Source organism: Leucopleurus acutus, assembly GCF_964270905.1.
Source record: "Leucopleurus acutus genome assembly, chromosome: 2".
Lineage (NCBI taxonomy): Eukaryota > Metazoa > Chordata > Mammalia > Artiodactyla > Delphinidae > Leucopleurus > Leucopleurus acutus.
The window spans coordinates 46,349,884-46,373,434 of NC_139143.1; the positions used below are offsets into that span (position 1 = coordinate 46,349,884).

At 37.3% G+C, this 23,551-nt stretch overlaps 1 protein-coding gene across 2 annotated transcripts in view; it reads left to right on the forward strand.

The window, feature by feature from the left end:
- SYT14 (synaptotagmin 14) overlaps nt 1-23,551 on the forward strand; it is a gene marked incomplete at its 3' end in the record, with an annotated part of 217,283 nt that overhangs the window by 150,611 nt on the left and 43,121 nt on the right. The gene's annotated exons all lie outside the window — the stretch shown is intronic.

Here is a 23,551-nt window from a genome sequence, read left to right on the forward strand (position 1 = left end):
TAGACTTATATATTAACATAAAGGTATAATATTTTAGAGTTGTTTTTAAGCCTTTAAGTGTATTAAGCATAAGTGCAAGGTTAGAGTCTCACTGAATTTATGCCAGGCAGCATTTGATCTTATAGGACCTTCATTCCCAATAGAACCATACCATTTTAGCTAGATGATTTCAGCATCTTTAAAAACCAAAAGGTGATAATAAATATAGTATATCCCTATGGGTTTTTAATATAATATTTATCCTTTATTGGGTAAATTGATAACTTGTTTTAATTTCATTTTAGAATTACTGTTTGGGGAAAATGTCTTTTTTAAATGATATCAGCAGTTTATCAGAGGAGAGGCAAAAAAAGTGCAAGCACTGTTTCAGAGGGAAGAAGATAACTTTTAATAAAATTGAATATTCTATAATTCTTGCTATGATTTTTAAACTTTCTCATTATTTGGTTTGAGTGATCACTAGTTAATCTGTGGAAAATGCATCCTTGTATATAGAAATACCTGATTTATATTAGAAGAGAATGACTGTATCATCAAGAGGTATGTATTTTGTGTTTCTTTATTTGCTCTGAGTTATCTGTTCCCAATTCTGTATTAATTATCTTCTTTTCACAAAGAAAATGAAGCCATACAAAATAATATGTTTTTTTCCTCTGGTCAAACTAAATGATTTCTATCCACACCTACATCACATGTGTTGGCTTATGGGTTTTTTTTTTCGTTTTTTTTTAACATCTTTATTGGAGTATAATTGCTTTACAATGGTGTGTTAGTTTCTGCTTTATAACAGAGTGAATCAGCTGTACATATACCCCCTTATCCCCTCCCTCTTGCGTCTCCCTCCCACCCTCCCTATCCCACCCCTCTAGGTGGTCGGTCACAAAGCACCGAGCTGATCTCCCTGTGCTATGCAGCTGCTTCCCACTAGCTATCTGTTTTACATTTTGCAGTGTATATATGTCCATGCCACTCTCTCACTTTGTCCCAGCTTACCCTTCCCCCTCCCTGTGTCCTCAAGTCCATTCTCTGTGCCTGCGTCTTTATTCCTGTCCTTCCCCTAGATTCTTCAGAACCATTTATTTTATTTTATTTTTTTTAGATTCTATATATATGTGTTAGCATACGGTATTTGTTTTTCTCTTTCTGACTTGCTTCACTCTGTATGACAGACTCTAGGTCCATCCACCTCACTACAAATAACTCAATTTCGTTTCTTTTTATGGCTGAATAATATTCCATTGTATATATGTGCCACATCTTCTTTATCCATTCATCTGTCGATGGACCATGTGTTGGCTTATGTTTGATTCTGTATTTCTATATGTCTGACAACCAGTACAATAAATTTCTGTGGAGTGTTCAGAAAAAGAAAAAAGTGCTAAATAGATAGCTTCTAAGACAACATTTAAATCTGAACAAAACTATTTATCTTCTGCTCTTAGAGAATTTTTCCTCTGCATTGCCATGCTTCTCAAAGTTAGTGCCTGTGTTGAATTGTTGCTCTGTCTTGGCCTTCTTTCTTTCTCCACCTGCTCAAAATCTCATTGCTTGTTTTTGGCTTCTGTTTCAAAAACAACTAGTGTCAAAAACAGCTAGTGTATGACAGTTGTGAGGTTAAGACTCATAATTCTGTCTATCAGCTGTCTTGTAAAAATAAAATACTAAAAGAATGTATGTGTTCTGTCTGTGCTGTAGTGCTAATGTTCTCTTTGCTTAGGTGTTGATATTAACTGTATAGAGAAATCATGTGATTGTGGATTACTTAGGTGATTTTAGCTCTAATTTTGTAAGATGTAATAATATATGAGTGAGAGGTACTTTCATAATTAAACATTTATTCTTATAACTTTTGAATAATTACTTCTTCTTCTTGCAAGAATATTAGCCTTTTGGCAAGGGAAAGTTTTAATCCAGTTAAAAAATTTACAGACTATGGTTAGAACATATTCAAAGCTTAATTACAGTTCATTTTCATGGGTAATAATAGAAAATTAGAATTCTGCATATAGAATTTAGTTTCACAGCTAGTTTTTCAGAAACTGCTCAAATCAATACATTGAGAGAAAAATGACCAGTATCACCAAACTGACTTTCTGAGAACTAAGCCCTGAGTTTCCTTGAGGGTAAAATTTAAGTTTGATATTAAGATAAGCATATAGTTTGATCAGTGAACAGTGGAAAATATATGAAGGGTTGAAAAGCATGAGTTCTTTCTACTAACTAGTTGTGTCAGTTTGGATAAATTATCTAATCATTTTGAGCATCAGGTTTCTTGTTTGTAAGATGAGAGAATTAAAACAAATGATCTCTAAGGTTCTACCCAGCACTATATTCTCTGATTCTACTAATATATATTGGGAGAAAAGTTAATGGATTTTAGGTGAGTTTTGTATGCTTAGCATATGACATTTTGTTGTGGGCATTTATTATGTTTTCTCACTCCTTCGTACTTTTTTCAGCAACCTTCTAATGTCTGAGGAAGTCCCAACTAAGTCGCACCTCCCTAAGTTAAGCTGTATAATTCACTTCCCTAGTTTCACTGGTAGCTAGGGCATGAGCCATGTTATTACCTAGACGCTCCATTCATATTCATCTCTAGGAAACCTCAGCACAGACTGAACAGAGAAGCAGATGCTGCACTCAAATTATGTTCTCATCAGGTTGAAGGAATCTGATATCGAGTCATCAGTAATTCTGAAATAGATTTGCTGGTACAGAAATTGTATTGGTGCTGAACGATAATAAATAATAATTACAGGAAAGAAAAGACCTTGGCATAGAAGTGTCCAGTAGAAGCAGTAGCAGATTTCCTCACAAGGTCAGTTCTGCAGTATGGGTTTAGGGTTTTCTCTTGAGAAGCTTAGCCATAAACCTGGTTCTCTAGTCATACCAGTCCCTTTAATAAATTGCTGTTCCGCTTAGACAGTTAGCTTCCAGTGATTTCAAATAAGAACCCTGACTGGTAAATGTTGAAATAGCCATATGGTTTAGTATTTACTTGCTTTAGTCAGTTGTTAAGTTATACTCAATAGTTAGAATGTTGTCAGTTACCCTTCCTACCATGGTATATCCCTCTCATAAGTTGAACTTTTCTCATACACTCAACTTGTTCGTATGGCATTCTTTCCTAGTGTATAACCCCAGTTACTTTCTTCACTTGCATTTTTGGTACCATATAGTAATCTCTCTATTACAGTTATCTGGAATAGCCTCTCGCCTTTTCCTCCCTCAAGTTTTATTTCTTATTCAATTTATTAAATTTATTAATAATATTATATGTAGTCATTATGAGTTATTAATAATGAAACTTCATTCTTTCTCTCATAAACATAGAACCCTTCCGGTATAGACAGTACTTAATTAGTATAATCTATGCAAAGTAGTCTGTCTAGCTAGAAAATTGGGACTTCAGTCCTACAACTGCAAAGCACTGAATTTGGCTAACAACTTGAATGAGCTTGGAAGTAGATTTCTTCATCAGAGCCTCCAGATAATATCCCAGCCCAGCTGAAACTTTTATTCAGTCTTGTGAGACCCTAAGTGGAACATCCACCTGAGCTCATTTGGACTCCTGACCTATAGAAAATGTGTTGCAACTTAAGTTTTAGTGATAGAGGGTACTTAATATGTGCCTAGATGTCTATAGTTCATTAAATCTGGCTCCATATTTCATTTCTGTGTGAACACATAAGAGTTATAGGAAATAGACATGGGAGTGGGTGGGATTGTCTTGGGTGAGAAGAGAAAATCCTCAGGAATTCCTAGATGTAAAGATTGGAGAAAGGTGGGGTAGAGTAGGAAGAAAGAGATAGTAAAATATCACAAAATCCAAGAATGACGTTTTGAAGGAAGGAATACTCAACTTCGTCAAATGCCCCAGATGGAACCAATAATCTGAGTGCCGAAAACTGTCCACTGAATTTAGGATATGCAAGTAATGGGTAGCCTTAGAGGGACCTGTTTTGCTGGGGTAGAGGGGTCAGAATCCAAACTAGAGTGGCAATCATGTAGACAACTCTTCCACCAAGTTTGCCTGTGAAAATAGAGGGGGGGGGGGGTTCAGGAAAGATGTTTCTGAGGTTAGGGGAGATTTGGGCATGCTTAAATACTAATGCAAATGGTAAAATATGGAGTGTAAGATATAGGAGAGCTAATTGAAGATAGCTATTAATTGAGGTCTGGGATGAACAGAGAGGCAAAAATGTTACGAGTATTTTCAAGCCATTTATTTTCATTGTAGACCATGACATCTAAGTGGAATAAAGAGAGAAGTGAAGCTAGAAGGGGACTGATAGGCAGGGGAAAGTAGAAAGGTTAGTGGACTGAAAGTTCCAAGGATATCAAGGAACAGATGTGAGGGTAGTAGTTGAGCAGGAATTATGGAAAGATAAGGGGCTGTGGTTAGAGAGGCGAATGTTTTCAGTTAATGTGATGTGATGAGAAGGGTTCAGAGTATGATGGTGGGAGTGGGCAGCTGAGATGGAATAAAAGGTAAAGACACTGGAGATGGATAAGTTGGTCAAGAGAGGCCAGGTTCTTGGATAGGTTATCCACATGGACATTGATTGAAGTCACAAAAGATGGTGGCAGCAATTGAAATGTGAGAAAAGATAGAATCAAGGATCGTTGTTCTCAAGAAATGAAGAAAAAATGTTCAGGGAATGAAGAGGAAATGTCTAGGAGAGAATATCTATGAAGACAGGATAACAAGAGCCTTAACGGAAATTAGTTATTCTTTTCCACAATTTTAGGGAAGCAGTGTTTGACAAAGCAGCAGAGAACTTTGCTTCTTGACTCTGAGACACTTTGGGTATGAGAGAATAACCAGGACGAGAAGTCTACAGAGGGTGATATATCCTCAGGGAAGAATTGGAATTCAAGTAAAGCAAGGTATTGAGGGTTCAGGGAAGAAACTCAAGCTCTGGACGAGTCTATCATAGATCAGGAGGGCCAGAAGGCATAGTGAAAAGATTCTGAAAAGGAGGAGCATGATGGAAGTTTGTGTTACATAAGGGAAATTGATTCATCAACATGTTCAGATAAACCTAATCATTTAAAAATTCTTAGTAAGTTCCATATAACATTATTCCCTGATAGGTATCACCATGCTTAAAACAGCTCTATTAGGAATATTTTACAACCTGGTATTCAATAAGCATGCATCTCAGGGTAATTAAATAGAACACATCAGGATTTGCTTTATTTTTAACTCATAATTGACTAATTAGGGACATACATACTTACATAATTTCTCATTCAAGAGTACAATGCCAAGTTTCCTAAGAGTGATCACCCTTCCTCATGACGTACAGCAATGATGGGCTTATTTTAGACTCTTGTATTTTCCACCTTTAATTTCTAAAATCCCTGTATCTCAAAAACAGCCTGTCTTTATATTAATGGATTGAATTAATTTAGTTTGATATGTGTACTATTACTTTTATTTTTAAGAGAGGTAAATTATTGCTCAGACATAATTGAAATATGTGCTCCTCTAAGAATCATACTTTAGTCTCTATTATTAGCAAGTGGCTTTTATTTCTTTATTTTTAAAGTGGAATATAGTTGCTTTACACTGCTGTGTCAGTTTCTGCTGTACGGCAAAGTGAATCAGCCATATGTATACATATATCGCCTCTTTTTTTGGATTTCCTTCCAATTTAGGTCACCACAGAGCACTGAGTAGAGTTCCGTGTGCTATACAGTAGGTTCTCATTAGTTACCTATTTTATACATAGTGTATACATGTCAGTCCCAGTCTCCCAATTCATCTCACCCACCCCCTTTCCCTCTTGGTATCCATATGTTTGTTCTCTACATCTGTGTCTCTATTTCTGCTCTGCAAATAAGATCATCTTTACGATTTTTCTAGATTCCACATATATGCATTAATAGACAATATTTGTTTTTCTCTTTCTGACTTATTTCACTCTGTATGACAGTCTCTAGGTCCATCTATGTCTCAGCAAATGACACAATTTTGTTCCTTTTTATGGCTGAATAATATTCCATTGTATAGATGTACCACATCTTCTTTATCCATTCCTCTGTCAACAGACATTTAGGTTGCTTCCATGTTCTGGCTATTGTAAATAATGCTGCAGTAAACACTGGGGTGCATGTATCTTTTTGAATTATCGATTTCTCTGGGTATATGCCCAGTAGTGGGATTGCTGGGTCATATGCTAGTTCTATTTTTAGTTTTTAAAGGAACCTCCATACTCTTCTCCATAGTGGCTGTATCAATTTACATTCCCACCAACAGTGTAAGAGGGTTCCCTTTTCTCCACACCCTCTCCAGCATTTATTGTTTGTAGATTTTGTGATGATGGCCATTCTGACTGGTGTGAGGTGATACCTCATTGTAGTTTTGATTTGCATTTCTCTAATAGTTAGTGACGTTGAGCATCTTTTCATGTGTTTGTTGGCCATCTGTGTATCTTTTTTGGAGAAATGTCTATGTAGTTCTTCCACTCATTTTTTGATTGGGTTGTTTGGGGTTTTTTTTTGATATTGATCTGTATGAGTTGTTTTTATATTTTGGAGATTAATCTTTTGTCAGTTACTTCGTTTGCAAATATTTTCTCCCGTTCTGAGGGCTTTTTGTCTTGTTTATGGTTTCCTCTGCTGTGCAAAAGCTTTTAAGTTTAATTTGGTCCCATTCATTTATTTTTGTTTTAATTTTCATTACTCTAGGAGGTGGGTCAAAAAAAGGTGTTGCTGTGATTTATGTCAAAGAGTGTTCTGCCTATGTTTTCCTCTAAGAATTTTATAGTGTTCGGTCTTACATTTAGATCTTTAATCCATTTTGAGTTTATTTTTGTGTATGGTGTTAGAGAGTGTTTTAATTTCATTCTTTTACATGTTGCTATCCAGTTTTCCCAGCACCACTTATTGAAGAGGCTTTTTCTCCATTGTATATTTTTGCCCCTTTGTCATAGATTAGGTGACCATAGGTGCATGGGTTTATCTCTGGGCTTTCTATCCTGTTCTGTTGATCTATATTTCTGTTTTTGTGCCAGTACCATACTGTCTTGATTACTGTAGCTTTGTAGTATAATCTGAAGTCAGGGAGCCTGATTCTTCCAGCTCCATTTTTCTTTCTCCAGATTGCTTTGGCTATTTGGGGTATTTTTTGTTTTCTTACAAATTGTACGATTTTTTGTTCTAGTTCTGTGAAAAATGCCATTGGTAATTTGATAGGGATTGCATTGAATCTGTAGATTGCTTTGGGTAGTATAGTCATTTTCACAATATTGATTCTTCCAATCTAAAAATATGGTATATCTCTCCATCTGTTTATTTCTTCTTTGATTTCTTTCATCAGTGTTTTATAGTTTTCTGAGTACAGGTCTTTTGCCTCCTCAGGTAGGTTTATTCCTAGGTATTTTATTCTTTTTTGTTGCAATGGTAAATGGGATTGTTTCCTTAATTTTTCTTTCTGCCCTTTCGTTGTTAGTATATAGGAATGCAAGAGATTTCTCTGTATAGTTTTGTATCCTGCAACTTTACCAAATTCATTGATTAGCTCTAGTAGTTTTCTGGTGGCGTCTTGAAGATTTTCTATGTATAGTATCATGTCATCTGCAAACAGTGACAGTTTTACTTCTTCTTTTCCAATTTGTATTCCTTTTATTTCTTTTTCTTCTCTGATTGCCGTGGCTAGGACTTCCAAAGCTATGTTGAATAATAGTGAAGAGTGGACACCCTTGTCTTGTTTCTGATCTTAGAGGAAATACTTTCAGTTTTTCACTGTTGAGAATAATGTTTGCTGTGGATTTGTCATATATGGCCTTTATTATGTTGAGGTAAGTTCCCTCTGTGCCTACTTTCTGGAGGTTTTTTTTAATCATAGATGGGTGTTGAATTTTGTCGAAAGCTTTCTCTGTATCTATTGAGATGATCATATGGTTTCTATCCTTTAATTTATTAATATGGTGTATCACATTGATTGATTTGCATATATTGAAGAATCCTTGCTCCCTGGAGTAAATCCCACTTGATCATGGTGTATGATCCTTTTAATGTGTTGTTGGATTCTGTTTGCTAGTATTTTGTTGAGCATTTTTGCGTCTATGTTCGTCAGTGATACTGGCCTGTAATTTTCTTTTTTTTTTTTTTTGAATTTTATTTTTATACAGCAGGTTCTTATTAGTTATCTATTTTATACATATTAGTGTATATATGTCAATCCCAATCTCCCAATTAATCTCACCACCACCCCCAACTCTCCCCCCTTGGTGTCCATATGTTTGTTCTCTACATCTGTGTCTTTATTTCTGCCTTGCAAACTGGTTCATTTGTACCATTTTTCTAGTTTCCACATATATGCGTTAATATACGATATTTGTTTTTCTCTTTCTGACTTACTTCACTCTGTATGACAGCGTCTAGGTCCATCCACATCTTTACAAATGACCCAATTTCGTTCCTCTTCATGGCTCAATAATATTCCATTGTATATATGTACCACATCTTCTTAATCCATTCATCTGTCGATGGGCATTTAGGTTGCTTCTGTGACTGGCTATTGTAAATAGTGTTGCAGTGAACATTGGGGTGCATGTGTCTTTTTGTGTAATTTTCTTTTTTTGTGATATCTTTGTTTGGTTTTGGTATCAGGGTGGTGGTAGCCTTGTAGACTGAGTTTGGGTGTGTTCCACCCTCTGCAATTTTGGGGAAGATTTTGAGAAGGATATGTGTTAGCTCTGCTCTAAATGTTTGCTAGAATTCGCCTCTGAAGCCATCTGGTCCTGGACCTCTGTTTGTTGGAAGATTTTTAATCACAGTTTCAATTTAATTGCTTGTGATTGGTCTGTTCATATTTTCTATTTCTTCTTGGTTCAGTCTTGGAAGGTTGTACTTTTCTAAGGACTTGTCCATTTCTTCCAGGTTGTCCATTTTATTGGCATATAGTTGCTTATAGTAGTCTCTTATGATCATTTGTGTTCTGCAGTGTCAATTGTAACTTGTCCTTTTTCATTTCTAACTTTATTGATTTGAGTCCTCTCCCTTTTTTTCTTGTTGAGTCTGGCTAATGGTTTATCAATTTTGTTTATCTTCTCAAAGAACCAGCTTTTAGTTTATTGATATTTGCTATTGTTTTCTTTTTTCTATTTCATTTATTTCTGCTCTGATCTTTATGATTTCCTTCCTTCTGCTAACTTTGGGTTTTGTTTGTTCTTCTTTCTCTAGTTCCTTTAGGTATAAGGTTAGATTATTTATTTGAGATTTTTCTTGTTTCTTGAGGTAGGCTTGTATAGCTATAAACTTCCCTCTTAGAACTGCTTTTGCTGCATCCCATAGGTTTTGGATCGTCGTGTTTTCATTGTCATTTTCCTCTAGGTATTTTTTGATTTCCTCTTTGATTTCTTCAGTGATCTCTCTGTTATTTAGTAACATATTGTTTATCTTCCATGTGTTTGTGTTTTTTACATTTTTTTCCTGTAATTGATATCTGCTCTCATAGCATTTTGCTTGGAAAAGATTCTTGATATGCTTTCAGTTTTCTTAAATTTACCAAGGCTTGTTTTGTGGCCCACGATATGATCTGTCCTGGAGAACGTTCCATGTGCGCTTGAGAGGAAAGTGTTTTCTGCTTCTTTCAGATGAAATGTCCTATAAATATTAATTAAGTCTGTCTTTTCTAATGTGTCATTAAAGGCTTGTGTGTCCTTATTTATTTTCTGTCTACATGGTCTATCCATTGGTGTAAGTGGAGTGTTAAATTCCCCCATTATCGTGTCACTGTCGCTTTCCCCTTTTTTGCCTGTTAGCGTTTGCCTATGTGTTGAGGTGCTCCTGTGTTGGATGCCTAAATATTTACAGTTGTTATATCTTCTTCTTGGACTGATCCCTTGATCATTATATAGTGTCCTTCTTTGTCTCTTGTAATACTTTTTATTTTAAAGTCTATTTTGTCTGATATGAGTATTGCTACTCCAGCTTTCTTTTGATTTCCATTTGCATGGAATATCTTTTTCCATCCCCTCACTTTCAGTCTGTATGTGTCCTTAGGTCTGAAGTGGTTCTCTTGTAGACAGCATATATATGGGTCTTGTTTTTGTATCCATTCAGCTAGTCTGTGTCTTTTGGTTGAAGCATTTAATCCATTTACATTTAAGGTCATTGTTGATATATATGTTCCTATTACCATTTTCTTAATTGTTTAGGTTTGTTTTTTTAGGTCTTTTTCTTCTCTTATGTTTCCTGCCTAGAGAATTTCCTTTAGCATTTGTTGTAAAGCTGGTTTGGTGGTGCTGAATTCTCTTAGCTTTTGCTTGTCTGTAAAGCTTTTGCTTTCTCCGTCAAATCTGAATGAGATCCTTGATGGGTAGAGTAATCTTGGTTGTAGGTTTTTTCTTTTCATCACTTTAAGTATGTCCTGCCACTCCCTTCTGGCCTGCAGCATTCCTACTGAAAAATCAGCTGATAACCTCATGGGGATTCCTTTGTATGATATTTGTTGCTCTTCCTTTGCTGCTTTTAACATTTTTTCTATGTATTTAATATTTTTTAGTTTGACTAATATGTGTTTCAGCGTGTTTCTCCTTGGATTTATCCCATATGAGACTCTCTGTGCTTCCTGGACTTGGTTGACTATTTCCTTCCCCATGTTAGGGAAGTTTTCGAATATAATCTCTTGAAATATTTTCTCTGACCCTGTGTCTTTCTCTTCTTCTTCTGGGACCCCTATAATTCAAATGTTGGTGCATTTAATGTTGGACCAGAGGTCTCTGAGACTGTCCTCATTTCTTTTCATTCTTTTTTCTTTATTCTGTTCCATGGCAGTGATTTCCACCATTCTGTCTTCCATCTCACTTAATCCGTTTTTCTGCCTCAGTTATTCTGCTACTGATTCCTTCTAGTGTATTTTTCATTTCAGTTATTGTGTTGTTCATTACTGACTGTTTGTTCTTCAGTTCTTCTAGGTCCTTGTTAAACATTTCTTGTATCTTCTTGATCCGTGCCTCCATTCTGTTTCAGAGATCTTGGATCATCTTTGCTATCATTACTCTGAATTCTTTTTCTGGTAGATTGCCTATTTCCTCTTCATTTATTTGGTCTTGTGGGTTTTCACCTTGCTTCTTTGTCTGCAACATATTTCTCTGTCATCTCATTTTGTCTGACTTACTGTGTTTACGGTCTCCTTTCCACAGGCTCCAGGGTCGCAGTTCCTCTTGCTTCTCTTGTGTGCCACTTGGTTGGTGAGATTGTGTGCCACTTGGTTGGTGAGATTGGTCCAGGGGCTTGTTTAGGCTTCCTGGTGAGGGACTGGTACCTGTGCTCTGGTGCGTGGAGCTGAGTCTTTTCCCTCTGATGGGCAGGGCCATGTCTGGTGGCTTGTTTTGGGGTGTCTTTGAGCTTAGTATGATTCTAGGCAGCCTGTCTGCTGATGGGTGAGGCTGTGTTCCTGTCTTGCTAGTCGTTTAGCATGAGGTGTCCAGCACTGGAGCCTGCAGGCAGTTGGGTGGAGCATGGTCTTGGCGTCAAGATAGAGTCTTCATCCTGCCTTCCACAGACTGTGTGCTGTATTCTCCTTCGATCCCCCAAAGGTCGCTTTCTGTCCCAGCTGATTTCGCACTGTGGGGTTTTTTTCTGATTCCAGGATCCTCTCCTCACCTTCAGCTTCCTGCCAGGGTTGGTGGTCCCTTTATTGATTCCTCGTTTCTTTTTTTCTTTCATTCTACCCAGTTGTGAGGAGATTTTTTTGTCCTTTTAGGTATCCAAATTCTTCCACTAATGTTCAGCAGGTGCTCTGTGAGAATTGTTCCATTTGAATGGAAACAGCCAAAAATAAATAAATAAATATATATATTTTAAAAAAAAGAAAAAAACTTACACCTAAAACTGAGACAACACTGTTAAACAACTATACTCTGGTATAAAATAAAAGTCTTTTAAAAAACTGATCTTCATCTATTTTCATATTCGCTACAAATCACATACTACCATTGTCAATAAAAATCTACATTTTCTAAATGTAGATTATACTTCATCATAAAGCAACTTAAAATTAATACTTCATGATAAATTAATGATCACAGTTAAAATTGACTACATCAAAGAGAAAGCTGCATGTATGCAGTTCAGTTTCCTAGACAATAACAGCAATGTGAGTCATGGCTCACTTTAGTATAAAACTAAATAGTTATAGGCCTATTTAGAGGCAGTTATTCAAAGAGAAAGTAAGTGAACATATATCACTGGTAGAGGGGAATAACTAGTCTCACATGAAGAATTGTTAATCAGATAAATCAGTGAAAGGGAGAAGGTAAATTACAGCATAGAAGGACGCTTTTTGTTTAAATCAGAGTCTTAGTTTAAATGTTAAGTTTAAACTTAGTTTAAAAAGAAGTCAAGTTTAAATGTTAAGTCTCAAGAAGTTTTGAACATGCAGAAGAATTGAGTGGGAGAAACTAAAATTTCAGTGACTAAAATCATTTGTTTTTTATATCTAGTCTGGGGAACGAAAAACAACAAACATCTTAACTGGCGTTCATTTAGTTGAACCATCCAAGTGCTAAACTATAAACTACCAAGGACCAACTCATACTTCATTTTTTTTGTATTATTTTTTCAAAAAAAGCCAGAAAAGTAAAGTATAAGTGTAATAAATATTACAGGTAATATTTTCCTTTTCTGCTCTATTTTATTTTATGCAATTAATTTTTCCAAGATACTGATATCAATTGTTTATAATACTAATGAGAGAAATAAAATGTTTTTTGGAAAGAGAGTACTATTTGATCATTTTAGAGTGGAGTAAAGATTATGATAGGTAAATTTGGGTCCAGGTGAGCAACATATTCTATAATTAAGAACATTAAAATGCATTAAATGGAGCAAGAGGGGATAAAATAGTGTTTTCTAAAGAAACACCATGGAGAGAGATATAACATTCAAATTCTAAATATTGACCACGATTTTTTTTTTAATTTATTTATTGGCTGTGTTGGGTCTTCGTTGCTGCACGCGGGCTTTCTCTAGTTGCGGCGAGCAAGGGCTACTCTTCTTTGTGGTACGTGGGCTTCTCACTGCAGTGGCTTCTCTTGTTGCAGAGCACAGGCTCTAGGTGTGCAGGCTTCAGTAGTTGTGGCTCGTGGGCTCTAGATGTGTGGGCTTCAGTAGTTGTGGCTCGCGGGCTGTAGAGCGCAGGCTCAGTAGTTGTGGCGCACAGGCTTAGTTGCTCTGCGGCATGTGGGATCTTCCTGGACCAGGGCTCGAACCTGTGTGCCCTGCATTGGCAGGCGGATTCTTAACCACTGCGCCACCCGGGAAGCCCTTGACCACTATTTTTAAAATTCTTTTGGAGCATCTATAAGGTGGACATCCTGAACACATGCCTTCTTCATCATTACCAACAGCTGTGAAATATATATATTTTACCGGGCTTCCCTGGTGGCGCAGTGGTTGAGAGTCCGCCTGCCAATGCAGGGGATACGGGTTCGTGCCCCAGTCCGGGAAGATCCCACATGCCGCGGAGCGGCTAGGCCCGTGAGCCATGGACGGTAAGCCTGCGCATCCGGAGCCTGTGCTCCGCAACGGGAGAGGCCACAGCAGTGAGAGGCCCGCGTACCGCAAAAAAAAAAAAAAAGAAAAAAAAAAGAAATATATATATTTTACCTTAAAGAAGCACTTTATTACATTACCGCAAGCAATTCCCTTTCTTCTGGATTGTTTCACAGTAATAAAATAGTTGTATCCACTGTGCCTCTTGTTCATTATCTTAGGCTTTTCGTAAATGGATGATAATTAATGAACAATACCATTGAGTGAGCTTGTCCTTGAGGCCTTCCCTTTAGAAATAAAAGAAATACCAAACAGAAGCAACATTTTTTTTTCCTAGTCATTCTCCTCATCGTGTTAATATTAAATAGCAGGGTAGTATCCAATGGGCAACTGTATTTCGAAACCAAAATCCTTAATTCTAGGATTTTCACATTTAAAGTCTTGACAGATAATTTAAAATAGTAGGTTCTTCATTGGAAAAACAACATTAAAGTGCTAGATATTAATTTTGAAAAATCATAGATATGAAAATCTATTTTATCAGAATATATTTTATAAAACAACCAGTAGTATTGGTATTGATTAAAGTTTTTTCATCTGAATTAGGAGTATTGAGGATGTTCCTTCCTAAAGAGTTGTGGTTTTATCTGCTGTGACATTTATTTTGAGGTTGATGGGGTTTAATGCTGCTTTTCCAGGGTGATGCCTATTTAGGCATACAGTGGGAATTTAAAGAGAACTGATAAATACTAATTACAAAAACATTTTTCTTTCTGGAAAATTTGAAATTTAATTTAAAAAAGAAGCCGTTTTTACATTTGATGCATTTATGTTCTTATGGTAGAATATGAGCTTAAGACATACTGCATTCAGGTCTAGGACAGAGGAACTTTATTTAAAAAAATTAAACTTGAAGGAAACCTTTTATTAGTGGGTTTTCTGTCTCATCATCACATTTGTTTTATGGACTCTGTAGGGACATGTAATGAGCCAGAAAAAATATCTATTTGACAGTTACATTTTCTTTTATTCTCTTCAAGGCAAGGAACAACTCTGGTCAAAAATGATTGTACATTTAAGCTTATATATAAATTCCTGATGCTATTTATATGAAGCAGGTATATTTAAATGATTTCTGTCCCTGAAAATGAGCATGGCTCTGCAAGTACACTGTGTGCTCATTCATTACTGGGAACTCCTATTTGAGTGAAATACACATTTTTAGGTGTTGAGCATGCAAAGCTGTTGTTGTAAAAAAGGCTGATTCTGCATAGTACACATGTTAGCAATTGGGATACTCTTGGGATACGTGACCTAAGTACTTCCCAAGGTCGTGATGATTAAATGAGATGAGGTATGTGAAAACCTTCATAGACTAGCAATATTAGTTGTGAACCTGAAATAAAATATGTATTCTTTTGTTTTTTTCCTTGGCTGTGTCAGGTCTTAGTTGCAGCACGCGGAATGTTTTTGTTGCGGCGCGCAGGCTTCTTTCTAGTTGTGGCCTGCGGGTTTTCTCTCTCTACTTGTGGCATGCAGGCTCCAGAGCACGTGGGCTCTGTAGTTGTGGCACGCAGGCTCCAGGGCCTGTGGGCTCCATAGTTTGTGGTATGCGGGCTCTCTCATTGAGGCGTGCGAGCTCAGTTGTTGTGGTGCACGGGCTTAGTTGCCCCGCAACACGTGGGATCTTAGTTCCCTGACCAGGGATCGAACCTGCATCCCCTGCATTGGTGGGCAGATTCTTTACCACTGGACCACCAGGGAAGTCCCAAAATACATATTCTTAATATATTTTAATCATTCTGCCATTATTTATTGTTTTATAGTTTAAAGATATCTTCTGGTCTTACAAAAAATAATGACTTTTGTCTTCCCTTTTCCTCTTAGACCTAGAATTGTTTATATAGGCTATATCTTACCTACTTACAGTGTTGATTTTATAGTCTGTCACTTTGGGGCAACTGATAATTAGAGTAGTACTAATTACATTCTTTTGAAGCAGAAAAGAGCTAGTAGAGCTAATTGGAAGTGAAGACAAGTCTGGTACACATAGATTTTTAATTATCTCATGTTACATAATCAAAGTATATAATTTATATAATCGAAGTTATATATCTCTCAATATTTCCGTATTCTACAATAATAAAATAAACTGAACTTTAATTTGGCTCATTTTTAAAGGAATACGATAGCATTTAGTTGATAGAAAATATCATGTATTATAAGTACATTTTTCATATTAGCTTACCCGGGGTGGGGGGTATATTCTTCTTTGAAATGAAAGCTGTCATTGTCCCTTAAGCTATATTCAAGTTCTAAAACTGTATTCTTTATACTAACTCACTTGTGGTTTGTCATAAAAGGCTTAAAATTACTTGATAGTGGAAATTTATAATTTTAATACTGAAATTGTTAGATTTTCAAGATCAAGTTTATATTTGCATTTAGGAGGGTTGGTATAGCACAGAGGTTGGGAGCATAGAGGTTCTGAGGTCCCTGGTTCCACATCTTGGTTCCCCACTTCTTAACTATGTGTTCTTGGGTGAATACTCAACCTCTGTGTGTCTCATTTTTTTCATTTGTAAAAAGGAATGATAAAAAAAAAGAGTTAATCCATGTAAAGAACATCATCTGGCACAGAGCAGGAACTCTAAATGTTATAAATTAAATAACATTAGACAAATGTTAACTAATGTTGTTTATTGGGTCTTATTCATGTGTGAATAAATTTGATCTGAATTAAATGCTAGTTCTTAAGTAAAAATTTACATTGTCTTTTTCAAGTTTCAAAATCAGAAGGAACATTGCAGTCTGGAAAAGAGGAAAATAAAAGTGCTTTTTTTAAATTAATTTTTATTGAAGTATAGTTGCTTTACAATGTTGTTAGTTTCTGCTGTACAGTAAAGTTAATCAGCCATATGTATACATATATCCCCATTTTTTTTAGATTTCCTTCCCATTTAGGTCACCACAGAGCACTGAATAGAGTTCCCTGTGCTATACAGTGGGTTCTTACTAGTTATCTATTTTATACACAATAGTGTATATATTGTCAATCCCAGTCTCCCAACTGATCCCACCCTCCCTTCCCCCCTTGGTATCCATAAGTTTGCTGTCTACATCTGTGTCTCTATTTCTGCTTTGCAAATAAGTTCATCTGTACCAAAAGTGCTCTGATCCAACAATACAAAGAATGCTTAGTCCAACAGTACAAGTAGCTGGTAAAATAATTTTTTTAGGAACTAAATATAATTCAATCCTTGAATGTTTTTAAGATACAGCTTTTTAGAAATATATTTTGAGTAATTGTTAAGAACTCTGAATTATAAATATTATTTAAATACACTTTTATTATTTTCAGGCATATAGAGAACTGCATATTACGTTAGCAAAATGTATAAGGCAGTAGGCTAGGTTATTCTGAGATAACAAACCCTGAAACTTTTAATGCCTTATAAACACCAAAGGTTTCTTTCTCACTTGTGCTGCATGTCCGTATTATGGGTCAGTTATGGCTCTATTCCTTGTCGTCTTCATTCTGGGATCCAAACTGATAGGGGAGGATCTTTCTGAAACTTTGCTGGTTGTCAGATAGAGGACATGGCAAACTAATCCTTATCTTTTAAAGCTTCTGCCCAAAACTGACACATGCTACTTCCACTGACATTTCAAGGGTCTAAAGCAGAGGTTGGCAAACTTTTTCTATAAAGTGCCAGAAAGTTAACTTTTTTTAGGCTTCACAGGCCACATATGGTCTCTGTCACATGTTCTTTTTATGCTTTCACCCTTACCTAACTTATTTTATTTGTTTATTTTCTTCCAGTTTTATTGAAATACAAGGGACATACAGCGCTATATTAAGTTTAAGGTGTACAGCATAATGATTTGACTTACATACATTGTGAAATGATTATCATAGTAGGTTCATTGAACATCCATCATCTTATATAGATACAAGATAAAAGTAATAGAAAAAAATTACTTTTTTCTTGTGATGAGAACTCTTTTAGGGTTTACTCTCTTAACAACTTTCATACATAACATACAGCAGTGTTCATTATATTTATCATGTTGTACATTACACCCTAGTACTTATTTATCTTATAACTGGAAGTTTGTACCTTTCAACTGCCTTCATCCAGTTCCCCCTCCCTCTAACCCCCACCTCTGATAACCACAAATCTGATCTCTTTTTCTATGAGTTTGCTTGTTTGTTTGTTTTTAAAGTATAACTGACCTACAATCCTATGTTAGTTCCTGGTATACAACATAGTGATTCAATATTTCTGTACATTTCAAAATGATAACCAGGGTAAGTCTAGTTACCGTCTGTCACCATACAAAACTATTACATAATTATTGACTGTATTCCCCACACTGTACATTTTATACCCCTAACTCATTTCTTTTGTAACTGAAGGTTTGTACTTCTTAATCTTCCTCACTGATATCTCTTCTCCCTTCACTTCACTTCCCTCTGGCAACGACCTGTTTGTTCTCTGTATCTATGACTATGTTTCTGTTTAGTTATGTTTGTTCATTTGTTTTGTTTTTTAGGTTTCACATATAAGTGAAATCATACAGTATTTGTCTTTCTTTGTCTAACTTATTTCACTAAGCATAATACCTTTAGGTCTATCCATGTTTTGCAAATGGCAAGATTTCATCCTTTTTTATGGCTGAGTAATGTTCCATTGTAGATGTACCACCTCTTCTTTATCCATTCATCTACTGATGGGCACTTAGGTTGCTTCCATATCTTTGCTATTGTAAATAATGCTGCAGTGAACATAGGGATGCATATATCTTTTTGAGTTAGGGATCCTAGAGCTGGTGTTAGTCTAGTAGTGGGCAGGGCCATTCCTGACATGACTGGCTTTGGGATACAGGGTTTTCTAGAGCTGGTGGTACCTACTGGTGGTTAGGTCCAGATCTCAGGGCAGCTGGCTAAGGGGCCCAAAGTGTCCCAGAGCTCGTGTTGGCCGGCTGGTGGTCAGGGTTGGGGCCCAGGGCATCCCAGGGTATTGCCAGCCTGCTAATGGGTGGACTGCATCTTGACATGGCTGGCTGAAGGGCCATGGTGTTGGCCCACTGATGGGTGGGGCTGAGGCCTAGGGAGTCCTGGGGAATGCTGCCCAACCCTTCGTGGGCGATTCTAGGTCCCTGGGTGGCTGGAGGCTCATGGTGTCCTGTGGCAACTGGCCTGCTGATAGGTAAGGTTGTGTCCCCACCCAGCTAGCTGCTTGGCCTGGGAAGACCCAGGACTGGTGCTGACCAGCTGGCGGACAGGGCCGGGTCTCAGCACTTACAGGCTAGAGGGGGGATTCCAGAATGGTGCTTGCCAGCACCGGTGTCCACGTGGTAGGACAGGCTCCCAAAAATGGCTGCAGCCAGGGTCTCTGTCCCCAGAGTGAGTCCCAAAGGCATCCTGCCTCTCTACGAGGCTTGCCAAAACCAGCAGGTGGGTCTGACCCAGGCTCCTTTCATATTACTTCTTCTGCCCAGGGTCTCAGAGTGTGTGAGATTTTGTGTGCGCCCTTTAAGAGTGGAGTCTCTAATCCCCACGGCCCTCTAGGTCTCTCAAAAGTAAAGCCCCACTGGCCTTCAAAACCAAATTTCCTGGGGGCTTATCTTCCCAGTGCAGAGCCCCTGGGCTGGGGGCCAGATGTGGGTCTCAGACCCCTTGCTTCTTGGGGAGAACCTCTGCAGTTTTAATTGTTCTCTTGTTTGTGGGTCCCTTACCCAGGGGTATGGGTCTTGATGATACCACGTCTCCACTCCTCTTACCTGTGTCATTGTGGTTCCTTTATTATATCTTTAGTTATGGAGAATCTTTTCTGCTAGTCTTTTGGTTGTTCTCATTGATAGTTGCTTTTTAAATAGTTGTAATTTTTCTGTGCCCGTGGGAGGAGGTGAGCTCAAGATCTTTCAGCTCTGCCATCTTGGTCACTCCCCCAGAACCTTTTTTTTTTTTCGCAGTACACGGGCCTCTCACTGCTGTGGCCTCTCCTGTTGCGGAGCACAGGCTCCGGACGCGCAGGCTCAGCGGCCATGGCTCACGGGCCCAGGCGCTCCACGGCATGTGGGATCTTCCCGGACCGGGGCACGAAACCGTGTCCCCTGCATCGGCAGGCGGACTCTCAACCACTGCGCCACCAGGGAAGCCCTAGAACCATTTTTAAAAATATAAAACCACTCTTACCATGCCGGCTGCATAAAAACAAGAGGACACAGGCAGCATTCGTTTTAAACCTGTAGTTTGCTGACCTCTGGTCTAAAGCAAGTCATGTGATATCAACAGTGAGGGGCAGTGAATAATTGTGAACAATAGTCCATACAAAGAATTAACTAATATTATTTATAATTTGCATGTCAGTAGCTTGTACATAAAGTTTTGCTTTTATAGTGTAAAAATTTGCTCTCTTGGGACATTCTCTTTTTTTAATTAATTTATTTATTTTTGGCTGTGTTGGGTCTTCGTTGCTATGTGCGGGCTTTCTCTAATTGCGGCGAGCAGGGGCTATGCTTTGCGGTGCGTGGGCTTCTCATTGCAGTGGCTTCTCTTGTTGTGGAGCATGGGCTCTGGGCACGCGGGCTCCAGTAGTTGTGGCTCGCGGGCTCTAGAGCGCAGGCTTAGTAGTTGTGGCGCACGGGCTTAGTTACTCCGTGGCATGTGGGATATTCCTGGACCAGGGCTCGAACCCATGTCCCCTGCATTGGCCAGGCGGGTTCTTAACCACAGTGCCACCAGAGAAGTCCAAGACATTCTTTTAAATCTTATTTAGGTAATAACTTTGCATAGCAAAGTCTTTCCTAAATACTTAGCCTTGTCCAGTTATCACAGTTTCTGAATCCAGGTTCTTAATTTATAAACATATTATTGAGCTTGAAAAAATTAAATATATGACAAGTCCTAGTATATATTAAACATGTTTGCATAAACTGACACTACCAGAAGAAAATGTAGGGTTTGTTTATTCTTACAGTTAAACATAGTGGATTAACCACATATGTTTATTCCCTTTTCTTATTCCCTTTTCTTTCTGTGATCCACTAAACTGATAGTATCTTGGTTAAAGAATTAAATACACACACACATACACATGCACATTTGTACCCACAAGGTCAAAGAGAAATGGAATGAGGGCATCAGCAGATGTGAGAGATTAGTGTCTGGAAGACAGTGTGGATGGAGGAACCTAGTGAAAAGTGAACATAGAAGCAGGAGAGAACTAATCTGACCCACAAAACCATAAATACTAGGTACAGCGGAGGATAGTGTGAGTCTGGGAACTAAAAATGAGAATCTCTCAAAGTCTATAAAATGCGCTGTTGTATCTCCATCTGGCATGAAGAATAGTGGCAGACTTGTGCCTAGAGCTGGGCAATACATATCATATCATTACTTCTCAGGGAAAACTCAGTGGTCCAAGCTAAGACCACCTCATGCTGATACTTAGGGGTCCCCCACACATTTATGATGGACAGTGAACAAATTATGTTTAAAAGTATAGAGTTTTCGATCAGCTCTTTGGTGATGCATTCTTAAATATGAACAGGCAATCATAGCTCAGGAGACACCAAGGGAAAAACTCTACCAGGAAAGAGAAAACCAAAGATAAACATTTTTTTAAAAATTAGCCTCAGGGAAGAGTACATAATGTAGAGATGAGAAGAAAATTAAAAACGAATTCAAATTAGAATTTTCAGAAAGATTTGATAAGATATTATATACATATACACTTTTTTAGAAGAGGACGAATACTCTGAAAAAGGAACAATTGTAGAAGAAAGGGCTTTTGTGAATTACAAATATGATTGCCAAAATAAAGCATGTTCTGGACGGGTCAGTACAAGGATTGGAAGATTGGCAGACTATGGCCCGTGGGTCAAATCCAGCTCACCAGCTGTTTTTGTGAATAAAGGTTTCTTGCAATACAGCTATGCCCATATGCTTACATACTGTGTATGGCTGCTTTTGCACTACAGCAGCAGAGTGAGTAGTTGTGACTGAGATCATACGGCTCATGAAGCCAAAATTATTTACTCTCAGGCTCTTTACAGAAAAATTCTGCTGATCCATTATTCAGAAGATAGAAATGAAAAGAAATCTCCAGAAATAGAAAAGAAAAATAGAGTAGAAAAGGTAAATGTAAAGACAAAAAATAGAGACTTAGACAATCTAAGAGGATTTAACATATGACTAAATAGTGAATCATAAAAAAAAAACCCAAAAACAGCGGAGAGGAAGTTGTATTAAAATACAAGAAAATTTGCCAAAGCTGAAGGACTTGAGTTTCCAATAAAGAACCTGAACAATAAATGAAAAAGTCCAGACTAGGCGCATCATTGTGAAACTTCAGAACACCACGGATAAAGAGAAGATCCTAAATGGGCCCAGGTCACATAAAAATGAATGAAGATCAGAATGGCGTCAGACTTCTCAGCTACAATGCTAGATGCTAGAAGCTTAAGCCTTCAAAATTGCAAAGGAAAGTAATTTTCACTGTATGAAGTGTTTTGTATGTATTAGCTCCTTAAATCTTCATCATAACTCTATTATGGGTATCATTATTTATCCCCATTTTACAGATGAGAAAAATGCACTTTAGTGACTGACTATTCCAGTGTCACTGTTTTACATTTGATTGCTTGGCAATCTGTAAATATTCCCAACCTTTTCTAGTTTCTTTCCTGTGCTTCAGAGGAATACACTTCCCAGATTCCCTAGAGTTCTGAATGCTAATCAGGTTCCCCCAATTGAACGCATTCACGTAAGATTTGCAAGGTGAAAGTGAGACAGAGGCCACCTTCCTGCTGCCCCAGGCAGGCACGTTCAAGGGAAGGTGTTTTTCTACCTCTAGCAACATTCTAATAGCTAGTTTTCAGCTTCATGGATGCTAAGAAGTAATTGCAATGGCAGTGATGACTTCCTGATCCCTTGATGAAGCTAAAATAGTTATGTTTTTTAACTCATACTGTATCTCCCCACCTTCTTGGTAAGTACAGTAGATTCTTTGGTGAGTCAGATTTTCCGTGTTCTAGGAGTCATTCCTGCAGGACCAGCCTGGACCCTGCTGCTCCAGCTCTCCCCACAATTCTGTACTCACCTAATTTCCTGAATTAAATCTTCTTCTTAAAATACCTGAAGTGATTTCTGTTTCCTTCACTGAACCCTGACTGACACAGTTCACAGTAAAGGCTTATTGTTAATGTTGGAATAAGAGGTCTGAGATTTTAGATTTTAAATTTTCAGGTTTTAAAATTTGTATCTAGGTAGTCCGTGCTGTACCAGGACACTGTCAATTGTAACTAGGGTTTGATTCTAGTTAAAATAATTTTTAACATATAATTTCTGAAAATAATTACACCAGTAAAAGAGGTTAAAGAAAAGGAACATTCATTTACTTTCTTCAACTTGAATAGTGCTTCCATGTGCTGGGTACAGTTTTAAGCACTTGATGTCATTTAATCCTGACAGTTACCCTTTGAAATAGGTAACAGGTGCTGTTTGCCTCAGTTTACAGCAAACAGGCATAGATAGGTTAACTGAACTGCCCAGGGTCACACACTTAGTAAATTACAGAGTGGGGATTTCAGTACGTCTCTCCACAGTCTGTGTTTTTAGTTATTCTGTATTTTATCATAAGTACATCATAAGACTAAATTTTACCTAGAAGAGGGTTGGATTTTTCTTGGAATGTTGATAGAACCAACTTTAAATTATGAATGTCTTTACTCCCGTGAAATTTGTTTTTATTAGATGTAATAATTAGAATCTCTAAAATGTCAAGATTGTGATTTTTAGGGAAAAAATGTAATATAAAACAGATCCAGAAATGAAAACTAAAAACGCTTTTTCATAATTAACACTGGTATCCTACTGAGGAAATATAACCAAAATAATTTCATGAAAAAGTGCAGGATTCCCTCTTTGTTACTCTGTACCATTTCTTTTCAAACTTTGGTCCTCTTGGAACTGTTAGATTTCTTGGATATTTCTCATCATTTACTTCTGAATCTTTTATGATCCTGTACC